Below are 11,924 nucleotides of genomic sequence, written 5' to 3' on the forward strand. Positions count from 1 at the left end.
ATCAATCTGGCTATGGTACAACGTTAGCACAAACCACCTCACCCTGCCTGGGCAAACAGAGGCTCTGAGCTTGGCTCTGCTCTCTCTGGTACTCTCCTTGCAGCAAGGTGAAGCTAGAGCAGCCCCAAGGCTGCTGCATTGCTCTCTGGGACCAGCATGGTCCTCAGCAGTGCCATACTGAGCAGCCTTCTGCTGCAGCTGCTGAGGAGCTGGGGAAATGCAGGAGACCTCAAATGTGGGAAATGTCAATTGCTTCTCAGCAGTAGTGGAGAGGCAGCCTTCTCTGCCCAGCCCCTGGGGCAAGTGCTTGCTCTCTCATCTGCTCAAGGAAAGCCAGAGCCTTGGCAGTGGTGCTGTAGGGGTTGTGTAGCCCAGAAACCACTTGTATCCTGGGCTGCATCAAAAGCAACGTGGCCAGCAGGGTGAGAGAGGTGATTCTGTCCCTCTCCTCTGGTGAGACCTGACCTGGAGTGCTGCATCCAGCTCTGGGGTCTCCGACACTGACCTGAAGCGAGTCCAGAGGAGGCCACCAAGTTGGTCAGAGGTGAAGCACTTCTATAAGGAATGGTTGAGAGAGTTGGGATTGTTCAGCCTGGAAAAGAGAAAACTTTGGCATGACCTAATTGTGGCCTTCCAGGGCCTGAAAGAGAACTTATACAAAAGATGGTGCAAGACTTTAGAAGAGCATGTAGTGACAGGACAAGGGGGAATGGCTTCAAATTGAAAGAGGGTAGGTTTAGATCAGATATTAGAAAAAATTCTTTACTGTGAGGGTGATGAGCTGTCGCTGTTGGGGGGGTCACGACTGTCTGTACAGTGCCTCTTTCAAGGGCCAAAAAGCCGTTTATTGTTTATTAAACAAAGCAGCCTCTTTCATACACCTTTTGTATGTTATCATTCGTGTTACAGAATCATTGGCTGCTAAACTACTACAATAGACTCATTGGCTATTAGTAACTACAGCATACTACCATTGGCTACCTATAGCATAAGCATTCAAGCATTCAGGAAAATAACAGGTGCAGATATGTTGCTGTTTTCTCCTTCTACTGTTTAACTTTCTTGCTTCTGTTGATACTACATTCTCATGGGTAAAAACTAATTGTTTTTCTTCTCACAGACTTTTCTCACAGTCCTTCTCTAGCCAAAGTACCAGGCCTGAGCCATAATTTTACAAAGGCAACAAGGCCTTCATTTTATAAGGCTTTACTTAAACGCCATAGTGAGCCACTGGAATAGATTTCCCAGCGAAGTTGTGAGTGCTCCATCCCTGGAGTTGTTCAAGGCCAGATTAGATGGAGCTTTGAGCAACCTGGTGTAGTTGAAGGTATCCGTGCCTGTGGCACAGGGTTTGGAACTAGGTGATCTTCAAGATCCCCTTCCAATCCAAACCATTTCTATGATTCTGTGAGTCTAAGTAACCTGGCTGACTTGTCCTTGCCTCCCACCAGCTCGAGTCTCGGACAGGCTCGTGCTGATTGCACAGTGGCTCCGGTGCATAGGTATGGAGCAGTGCAAAGGGGAGTGCTGTGCTCTGTCTGCACCTGCCTCTTATGCAGGGTGGTTTCACTGCAGGATTCAGGTTTTCAGAGGGTAAGAGTGGTTTGTCCCAAGTTATACCTGATTTTTTTTCCCTTTTGTCTGAAGTTTCTGACATGATAGAAAAAAAATGTAGTGAAACCAGAAAAATGAAAATGTGAGAGCGAGGGGAGGATGGAGGCAATGGTAATTATTCTTTTTTATAAGATTTCTTGTTTTGTGTTAGTACAACAGACAGCAGGGAATTTGATTTTAAATGCAATTCTATTTCCCTAACCTTGTGCACTGATTTCACTAAAAGTTAATGGTGAAACAGTATTTAGGAAATAAGGATGAAATAATAAAAATGTGACACACCAAAATGCTTACTTGATGGTTTTGTTTTCATTATGTGACAAGCTGTAACAAAATATATTTAAATATCTTAGCACTTAGAAATACTGCTGGCTTTTGTCATCATAATATTTTTTATTATGATCAAGTGATACCAATACTGACAAGCCTGAATATTGTGTGTCCTTACCAGTAGTGTTTCAGAGATGAAAAAGAATGCATTTCCCATTCACTGATACAGGGTGTGAGACATTAATCTGACTGCCTCTACCTAATTTTTAGTTATGGGATTTATTTTATAATGTTTAGACAGAAGGAGAAATGAATAGTAATATGATTTTTTTATGAACAGTAGTGTAACTAAAATATTTTTAATCATTTAAATGCATTGTGATTAAATTGAAACTATATCCATTTTCTTTTCAGCTTCTGCTTAAATTGTAAATGCATCCTACTGTAAAAAAAGCAAAGGTCTTACTTAAGTAAGAGTGACTTCTTATATCAAGCTTTTGCACTTCATGGTGGTTTACACATGCTAGGTTATCTTCTTTGCCCTTCTTCACTTTCTGAATTACATTTAAAAAGGACACCTTATTTTTTTGCCATATAAACACACAAATGTAGGTGATAAAGTGATCATTCCCTTGGCTAGAATGGCTCTAGAAGGAAAGGTAGCTCAGTGTATCTGAAGAGCATCACTGAGCCCCAGGAACTTTCCCACACACCTTGTCTTGATGGACTGCCACAGCTCTGCAGGGTTTGTAGCAGGCTTCTCAGCACATTGTAGGCAAAACCAGCAGTTAGCTACGATACGGAAAGTAGGAAAAAAAAAGGTTTTTCGACATGTTTTAATGTGGAAAGGATTGCTATTGTTACCAGCAAAATTATTTTCTGTATTCCTGAAGGAATATTACAGATTTTGAATTAAGTTATTTGTATTGTCTATGTTTTAATAATTAATTGTTATTGCATTTAGAAATTCAATCTGCCTAAAGACAAAGGGTTTCTTAGATTGAGAGAGGATCTTGTTCTGACTGATTGTGGGTCCCTAGAGGGCAGTCCTGGGCCACCTACTCTGAGGTAGCTGATGCCTGGGATACCCTTGGGCTAAATTATGGGGAAAGAAAGGCAATCAGTTAGTCTTCTTTGTACAGGCAGCAACAATTTAAACTTTATGATAGACTGGATGGTCTGTAGCAGCAACTTCAACATTTCTGAACAACGTGTGGCAACAGCAATTTTTGAACAGCCTGTGGATTAAGCTTTTCTGGACAACATGTGGCAACAAAGAATTAAACTTTTAAGAAGAGGAAGAAAGGAAGAAGGAAAGATAGTGAAATAGAGAAAAAAGATCTGGGTCACCACCCAGAGTTCCAGTGCTGTCTCTGGTCCGGTTCCTGCAGGTGGTGGGTGCAGGGATGATGGGTGTACACCCTGCCCCTCTCTGTTTTGCTGTTTATAAACCAGTCCTTGCCCATGTGCATTTTATTATTCTTGAAATTTCAGAAGGAGGCTGGGGGGAGTCTCATGGTTTCAAATCCCCTCCCCTGACAGATGCAAGAGCACTGCTGTCTCAAACTTGTTTTTAGAAATAGTTACCCAAGATAAGCAAGTTGATCCCAGAAAAGCACTATCCTGCCGCCACAAGACCCTCTTTTTTTAACTGCACCTGATCTAGTTGGCATGGAAACATTCCTTTTCTCTTCTGCCAAATGTTTGAAACATTAACTTTTTCAGGTTTTCAGTTTCTCACACTGATATGACTGAAAATGGAGTGGAAGGAATTTCTTAATGAAAATTACATATAGTTGCTTGGGAAAATGATATAACATTACATAAAAGTTATTAGTCAGTCTTCAGTCTTTGTGTAAAAAAGTGATACAATTCCATGGATTTTCTATAATTTCTTTATCTAAATCCAAATGTTTGATGTGATGATTCTCTGTATTCATGAGGAGATGAATTGAAACACCCAAGAAAATGGTTTTTTTCAATTATAGCAATCCTTTCTAAAATACCAAGTTTTAATAGAATTACTAACACTTTGTTAATAGTTTTGTGTGTTTAGAAGCACAGTCACTTTCAAATTCAGAGCCCAGGAACCCAGATATTACCCAGCTGCTCTTTAGCTGATGCTTGTTGCAAACATGTAACTATGGGCCCGATCCCGAGTTCACAAATAGTCTATGAACTGTCGGTCCAGTCGCGTTCAGAAGAGACAGCTGGATTCATCAATAACACAATTTATTGACTGCAACATCTATGGTTCTTTTGGATTGCCAGTGATAAATGCATTGACTGCAGAATAGCTGTATATAGCACTAACAATATGATTGCAATCACAAGCTTAATGTCCCTGGTCAACACTCAGCATAGCTGAGGACACAAGACTTACCAAAAGATATCCCTTCTGGGGAGGGCAAGGAGGACAAACCTGCCAACCCATCCCTGCAATTTCATGTCAAATTCTCATCCCCCCACTTAGATATGAAATTGGGGTACATTTTATACCTTATTAACCAGTATTTTTCAAAGTGCTGTGAGTGGGGCTGCAGTCAAACCTTACATTCTCTGTTGTCGCATTGTACAGAATATTTCTCCACAGGAGGTGTACTTGGTTTGTACAAAATATCCCTGGGTATCAGGTAGAAGAATGAGCCCCTGTGACTTCTACTCACTCCACATGCCTCCCCAATGACATGGCAACACAAATCACAAGATCTCCATCTGGTTTCCATGATTACACTGTGGGTCCTCTGACATACTGAGCTTTGCATTATCCAACAGTACTCTTGCCACCAGTTACTCTTTCCTAGTCAAGTGATGGTGGTTAGGAGTGGAAAATGAAAATCTGAGGTGAAAATCACTATCCTGGAACTTATATCAACATTTAAAAGTTCTCGGATGGCAAGCGTGGTGAGTAGTAAGCAGGTTGCAGTACGTGGTGGTTCATAAGGCTATGAATGTGGGCAGTTTGGATGCCCTCCTAGTACTGCACATCACCTTCGTTGCCTCAGGGGTGGAAGGAAAGCAAATTCAGGCAGGTAAGTTTTGTGGGGATGAGCAGTAGTGTAAATAAAACTTCTGTGAGATGTTTGTGACTCCAGTATTACAGGATGTGTGAATTCTTCAGTGCAGTTGAGTCTAGCAGCACAGCACAGCTGTATCCTGACCCACACTGGGATGTCAGGTGGATTCAAACCTCTTCTTTGGCTTTCCATGGAAGAAAACCCAGTCTGCAGCCAGGAGAGGGTCATGAGCATGCACTGTAGCAGAGCCCCAGCATGCAAATGGTCAGTGCTTTGAGAGGGTGAAATATTAAGAGAAGATCCAGTGCAAACCCTTGACTGACACTGAGTTAAAGTTGCCAGCCTTCATTTCCCATTCCACAAAGACCTGTTCTGTCAGAAGCTGCTACTTCGTTTCTCAGTCCATCTTTTCAACTCTTGCTTTATTCACCCAGGAGCCCTCGATGTTGTTCCTTCCCTGAGCAATCTCTGTTCTGCCTAGATTACCAGTGTAAATATAAATACTGTTACAGTTTCAGTGTTATGGATTTTTTCCAACAAACCTCTGCTATGACTACAAACTTTGAACAATTAATAACAGAAACCAGCTGTTTGTAAATGTCTTCCTTAATGTTACAGGAATGTTTTCAGTTGGATTATTTACATGCAACTGAAAAAGGCACCAGGAGTTACAGAAGCCTTGAAGCCATATCAGTACCATGTTGCTCCTAAGAACAGATAATTATTCAAACATTGAAGGGTGATGGTATTGGTGCTTGCTTGTTTCTGGCTTAAAAAGGAAATAATGGAAAGTTAGTAGCTGGATTGAGATGATAAACTAATCAGCAGATGAGGTACTAACCGGTCAAAAGGCTACTTGTCTTTTTTACCTTTTTCAGTAATGGAATAATTTGAATGTTCGTCTACTACACAGGTAAGGTATTTCACAAGAAAACTTTATCTTAATATCAAATAATACTGTTCAGGTGTTTCTAGTCACAACAATGCTTCCTCCTTTTCTGCCCTTGTCCATAATAATTTTGTTAGATCTCTTAGGGATTTTTTTTGTTCAATGCTATATTCAAACTTAACAGCCAAAACAAATAGGATGATATTTTTTAAATAGTTATACCAGGCACAAATAACAACAAATCATCTGCAGACCTGCCTTTTTTTCTTTTTTTCTGTTCATTAGCAAAACAGAATGTCATTCTATTATCTGCTGCTGAAATTTCTAGCCTAATGCTGTCTCCCACTTATTTTGGTAGATATTTTTAGGCTAGTGCTTTTTTCTCAGATAACATTTTGTATTTGCATCTTCAGGAGGCAAATGATCTTATTTTTCCAAGAAATCATATTATTGAAATTAAACTTCGTAACTACAGTGGACCGTAAGGGGGAAATGCCAGAGAGGAGACATGTCTGATGGGGAGAATGCAAAAAGATTTCTGTTAGAGGAAATTTAGTAGATGCTGGCATCTGGTAGAAACTTGTTTTAATGACCTACAAGTCCTTACGAAGATGGTCGAGTAATTTCTTGACTGGTTTTAAATAATAAAAAAACCCACTACAAGTGGAGATTTGACTGTCTCCGAATTGCCCAAAGAAGTCCTTTCAGGAAGTTAGAGACCTACATTTCTCCATTCTGCATTTGCTTGAAAGTTGCAGTGATTGGTGCAATACTTTCACTATGTCTTGCTTTTCCTTTTCTCGTTTAGCTCAAAGTTCCTGTGGTTAGTTGGTTGTAGGACTCCTTGCATTTTTAACTGTTGCAAGATGGCATTGGACCCTATCATCTGCCTGCAGAAAGGGGCTATGCTTGTGTAACTGCACAGATAAAGTGCAGTATGCAATCCTAGGACTGCTAAGAACATTTTAACACAGTAATTGTGAAGACTTGCAGGAGACAACATCACGGAGGATTTTGTTAGGTAATTTCCATGTAATCTTTTTACCATCTAAACTGTAAGGCAACACACTGCCTTCCAGTTTTTAGAGGACTTCATCTCAAACCTGATAGGCACAATTTTCTGACAGTGAGTGTCACATGTATTTGATTATGAATGCATTTTTTTTCCTTGTCTGTGACCAAAAACTTGGCTGTAGATACCTGTGCAACGTGTATATGTAGCACCTAGAAGGCCCGAGCTTGGAAAACACAGGACAACAATGGACTTCCTCTGCCCTTTGGCTAGTTCATTCCTATCTCAGGTATCCAGTTATATTGATCTCTCTGTGAGTTGCTGTGCTTCATCCTAACAAAGGAGTGTATACTGGATGTATTGTTTAGAGGCAGAAGTTGTAGTCTGTCTTCAATTTAACCTAGACAAGCCAAATTAACTTAAAACTTTCCTGAAATGTAAGCATCTCATTTTCCCTACTATGCCCATAGTTCAGTGAAGTCTCTTGGGATTTGTGAATATATTAACAGGACAGTGCACAATATTTCAGCTGAAGGTGGGCCAGTACCTTGAAGATTGTTGTCAAGGTCCTAAACAGAAGATGTGTGGGCATGCAGAAGTTACTGATCCATGGGAGAGCTGATGCAAGTGGGTGCAGGCCTGAGCTGTGCTGGATGTACCACGTGCTGCAGGCACAGCTGGAGCCAGCTCACCTGTGTGGAGAAGCTTTAGGCAGCTCCCACTTGACACCTGGCAACAGTTCCACCCGCATGTCTCAGCTTGACTCGAAGAGAAACAGCCTGTTTTCATACACCATCTTTTTGTGTGGCAGTAAAGATGATGAACAGAATTTTCTACTTCTGAGGACACCTTGTAAAAACCCTAAAGCCCTCAGTGCTGGCAAATGTCCCCACAGATGGGATTTGCATGGTGTGGCAAGCCCTGATTAGAGGTCTGTCTGAGACAGCACAGCTCTGGGTTCCCAGCATCAGAAGAGACATAAGGTTATCTGTGCTATCTCCTTTTACCTTCTCAGGTTATCTCAAATAACCCAAATTTAAATCAATATCCCATGGAGTCTGAGTACCTTTCTCACTGGAATCTATAGTGAAGACTTGCATCAGTGCACTGCAGGTGCCTTTGTTACTTCTCAGTTCACCTGATTTAAGGCAGCATTTGCTATTCCCTTTTTTTTTTATTTAAAAGATATACTTGTGAGTCATAGGAATCTTGACCCACAATTCTCCTTAGTCTGTGATTCTGGATGGCAAATAATTATTTTTGTGTTTACAATTAAAGAAAATAAAATGGTATAATTTCTGAGTGCAGGACGAGTAAATGGGTAAAAATCACTATGAGCCAAGCTGCAGGGTCACATATTTCAAACTATTGTGCCATTGGTAAATTACATAGGAAAACTTCAATTTTTTTTGTACAAGGGCTAATGAAAACATCAATATGAAGGCCATGGCTAATCCCCTGGCAAGTTCTCTCCATGGCAGTAACTACTGCCACACCTTGGCTTCTTCCTTTCCAAGCATCTGCTGTCATCTTTTGCTAGATGGCTTCCCAGTTAGCCCTGCAGCTCTGGCTTTGCAGTGTAGCTCAACTTTCTCTGCTCACCATGACAACTGGTTACCACAATGAAGGCAGTAAGGATATTGAAACAAAACAACAGACTAACGTGATGCAACCAAACACTGCAACGTTACTTTCATATTTTCAATTTCCAGTTTTCCTCCCCTACCTTAACCTTTCTAAATCAAAATTTTTGATTACAGTGTTTTTGAATACTTCTTCCTCAATAGAAGATTCTTCTGTTCTCAAATCATGTAATACATACATGTTTTATGTGGCTTTAACTGTATTTAAATAATTACCTGCTATTACATTTCTTAATATTTTTTATTCTTGTAGCTTTAAAAGATTTGTACATACAATGATAATCTTAATGTCTTCATCAAAGTTACCCTGTGCAACGAAACTTAAAGTAGAAATGGTATAAAAACATACATAAAGTGCTTTAAAACTCTGTTTAATTTGCCCTGCTCAGTTTCAGATGAGAAAGCTATATGATGAATACCTACTGCTGCCAAACCCAAAAAATATGATTGTGGCTAAAAACCACAGTTTTGCCCTAAATATACTTCTGTCTGTCTTAGAGACGTGGTATGACTATAGTCTCTTCTCATGGAGAAGGGATGATTTACCAGGCACAGGTAAAACATGAGATTACTGAATTATATAATTGCCTTAAAAACCCCTAACAACTCTGTTTGCTTGCCATTGGCACTTTTCCAAAAAAAATCAGGGCAAGTATTGTTCTGATTTTTGCAGTTCAAGTCAGTTGGTGTGGAAGACCTGGTGACCACACAAGGCAAGTTTGAAAAGACATAATTTCAGACTAACTGCTGTCAGTCACTGCTGATAGGTTGCCCAGCTAGCTGGAGTTTATGTTCAAGTTTTGCCTCATCTGAAAGGAACTCATTTGATGGGCTCCAGGGTTATTTTGTGACACAAGTGCTCTCTTGATCCAAACAAATAAACTAATGCAGCCACATGCCCCAAGGAGATGATATACGTGAAAAAGGAAAGTTGTCAATTCTGTAAATCGAGAAAGACAAGTGATCTTGAAAGCTGGTTCAAAACTACTGGATGATGTAGGAAAATAAGAGGTTTGTGGTAATGAAAGACAATGTTCTAAATTCATCCCAGGCAACTTCCATCCCATCCCTCCCTAAGAGAAGGCTCTCTGATTTTCTTCTAAGCATAACTCAAAAGGATTGAATTATTTATTGCAGACACTGTGCTCCCTTCATTGGCTATATAACGTTTATCAAATAAAGAAGGCAGGTGCCACCACCTGATGGAAAAAGGACTTCTCAGTGATACCTTATTTAGCATACACACTTTGTAGAAATGCTATACACCAAATGCTATCCTCAAGTCCAGTCTCTTAATTTGCACAGAAATCGCCTTATCTGAACTTTTCCTCAGCTGCAGAAAGATAAGGTACACCATGATCATCGCTCTGCTGCAATCAATTTTAAAAGATGGCACTGATGAACTTTATTAGAGCCCTCCTTGCATGAATTATGACTGCTTATTCTGTTTTAGAGATTTATGAGGCAAAATACTGCTGAATGTTCTCATAGATTAAAAAAAAAGTAAATTTCACTGCATAGATGCATAGATCTGATAAGGAGGATGTTTGGATAATGTTTTGCTTAGCATCATCTTCGGTGAATTTGCTAATTCTTGGTCTGCTTTGAACTGTCTCTGGTGACCATACCAAATGTTCATGCAGACTAGTATTAATGTCCACTTTCCTCAGACAACCCACTTCGCAGACTAGTATTAATGTCCACTTTCCTCAGACAACCCACTTCTTTGTTTTCTTCTGCAATTTTTGTCTTGTGGGTTCCATGGTCTATGAATTTTTGCTGTTTCATGAAATGCAGCCGTTTCATTTCAGCTTTACTACACTTTTTTTTTTTCTGAATTCTGGTTCACATTCAATGAATAGTTGAATGATTGAATAGCTCTAATTTTATCTGCTTATTTTTATAATATTTTAACAAAGTGTTTTATACCAGAAACATTTTTACTAGAGATATTTTTTCCCTATTAGTAGTATTACAATAAATATAGGAGAAAAAACCCATCACAACTGCATACAGCAGAACCTCTACCACGTGTAACTCAAAAAGAATTCTTAAAAAATCTTTATTTTTTAAAAATCAGCGCTTCTAGAGCAATGAAGTAGACACCTCTCTTGCCTTTATGATAATCAGATTCAGCTCACAGATTTTTTTGGCGATGCAAAATACAGAAACTAAAAATCTTGTAAAATCTTGCATAATCTTGCATTGTTTGACCTAATACTAGGAGTTAATGAGAAACATTTCCAAAATTAAATACGGATATAAGTGGTGACCAAAGAGAGACAAGCTGACTACATAAATCCTGCTGTGTTTGCCAAATCAGGAATGAATTAATTTTCTGTGTACCTCCCAACAGTTTCGTGCCTGGAAGTGTTGCAATGTGCCTCCAGATAGCACTACATACCTTGTTTTGATGGAAGACAGTATATGCAGGCATAGCAGGGCGTAATCTTTCATCTTTACTTATCTGCAGCTACCAAGCAGTGGGCAGCATGTTTGAACGTGTTTCCATTTGGTAAATATAATAGTACCAGAACATGCAATGAAAGAAGTACCAGAAGCAGAATGAAAAAACAGACAGGGACAGGACATGCCTGGATTATTCTCCACAGTTTTTGCAGAATACTTGCAATTTGCTTAGAAAATGTTATGATTTTTTATTTCATATTTTATATTTTTATATTTATAATTTGTATTTTTAACCATAATGAGAACATCTACCTTGATAGTTCTAAAGGGCATGATTGCTACCTGCTTTGTGAGGAACGTTAGAGCTTTCCTCTGCCTTAATATCTAGTTTAGTAGTTAGTCAACAAGTAAGTGGCAGTACAGCATTAAAATTGCCCATATTTGATTATGTGTTTAACAAAATAGTTTGAGGAACTTCTGCTTTGAGAAACTCTGGCTCCAGCTGTGGTGTGAGAGTGAAGCAGAGAACTAAGAATCACTAGAATCTAGAGAACATACTGTTCCCAGAACAGCCACGAATTAAGTAATCTCTATAAAATGTCAGGACTGCTTAGCAAGATTTGTAGATAAAAGCTTAGTGACTAAATGAGACTAAACCTGTACGTTCAAGCTTCCAAATATCTCAGTGACAGTCTGGTTAACTCAAACCAAGCAGACAAAGCAGCCTACTGAAGAAGCAAATAAATCGGCTGATGTCCCCGAGATGGTGCTGCCAACAGCGTCCGCAGAGTCTTGAAGGGCTCCTTCTCTTCCAGTGGCACAGTCTCTTCAACTAGGGTGGTTTGCAGCTGTTCGTACTTAAAAACAAGCAAGCAAGCAAACAAACAAACCTCAGTCACCTCCGATCTCGCAGTCTTTACTTGGAGGGTGAGCCCAGCCCGCAGCAGCGAGGGGCTGGGATGGCTGGCTGAGCTCAGTCTTTTTTCGACAGTGACTTTTGCTCAAACGCTTTGTTTTTCGGAACCTGCGTTTAATCAGCACCTCTTACCTGCGCCGGGGCGGGGCGGGGA

General features: G+C 39.9%; 1 protein-coding gene across 2 annotated transcripts in view; it reads left to right on the top strand.

Moving 5' to 3' along the window:
* Positions 1-3,258: 3,258 nt before the first annotated feature.
* LOC103617524 (interleukin-1 receptor-like 2) overlaps positions 3,259-11,924 on the top strand; it is a 25,862-nt gene continuing 17,196 nt past the window's right edge. The window contains exon 1 of one of the 2 annotated variants that reach the window (XM_017737127.1): positions 3,259-3,275. The gene's annotated coding sequence lies outside the window, so the exon portion shown is untranslated. The remainder of the gene's footprint in view (positions 3,276-11,924) is intronic. The other variant, XM_017737126.1, reaches the window with a different exon arrangement.

Source organism: Corvus brachyrhynchos, unplaced genomic scaffold, assembly GCF_000691975.1.
Source record: "Corvus brachyrhynchos isolate BGI_N302 unplaced genomic scaffold, ASM69197v1 scaffold83, whole genome shotgun sequence".
In the NCBI taxonomy this organism is placed as follows: domain Eukaryota; kingdom Metazoa; phylum Chordata; class Aves; order Passeriformes; family Corvidae; genus Corvus; species Corvus brachyrhynchos.